Raw genomic sequence first — 1,104 nt, 5'->3', positions numbered from 1 at the left:
CTAAACTATGAAACACATTATAACTACTAAATTAGATGTTTCCTGTTTTTGCTTTCTGAGAACTGGTGCGGTGAAAAAATCCGTTGCAGCAGTCTTCCCATTACCAAGAAACATCTGTTCTTGTATACAGTATGGGGAGGGGAATCACCAAACGGCATCAGCATCCGATTCTGGGTTGTCAAGTCATGGATCCCTGCTTCATTACATAAACATATCAGTTTGGAGCCGATTATAGACAACAAGCTTCCCCACGGAACATAGTCTCTAGGGCTGCATTTGTGCACAAAAATATTTGCCACGCGCTTTGGCTAACAAGAGATCTTGAGATTATAGGATTACTTACTTCTACGAATAAACATTTCACTTCCAGGTTCAGATACGAGCCAACGGCATCTCTACCAAATCAACAACGAGGCTGCAAAACAAAGACGTGTACCGTACAATAGAGATTTTTTTTTCCTCTGCCAGAGTTAAAAGTCACAACCTCTGTTGCTACTGGTAGGATTTTTGACAGACACTATCCCGGACGAAACAATTGGTAAACAGAGGAGGAGAAATCCCATTTAACCACACAGTACGGTAGAAGGGCTTCCAAGTGTATATTGGCTTTCGCTTAGATAGGTAGCTTTCTTATCGACCCTTCTCTCCTCTAACTAGCTCGGTCTAAGCTACGGCCAATGATTGCTGAAGGCTCGCGCTCTCCCAGAGTTGCTTTAAATTAAATCCTTTCAAAACAGGATTGGGAAGCCTCTATGTTTGTCCCAGCCGCCAAGGGGGACACGCTTAGCATGTGCTTTTCTCCAGTTTCTAGGCGACAACGAAACCAAGGCCGCCGCCGCCGCCGCCGCCGCCCGCTTGCTTGCTGTCTCCTTCCAGCCTGAAAAGAAGCGGAAAGAAAATATTCGAAAGAGGCGTGGCTCATACATATTAATCGATTCTAACGCGGTCGTCATAGCGATACAGGAAAGATTATTTTGACGGCTCTGCTCCCTGATTGGTGGGCGAAGAACTAAATGACTGAACCACCTGTTTGGGTGGACGCGAAGAGAAGCCCTGCTGGCTTCTTGAAAGTAATTTTCGCGTGAGTGGGCGGGGTTTATACTA

This window comes from Vipera berus (assembly GCF_964194415.1).
Source record: "Vipera berus genome assembly, chromosome: 6".
Lineage (NCBI taxonomy): Eukaryota > Metazoa > Chordata > Lepidosauria > Squamata > Viperidae > Vipera > Vipera berus.
This window is presented reverse-complemented; position numbering follows the sequence as displayed.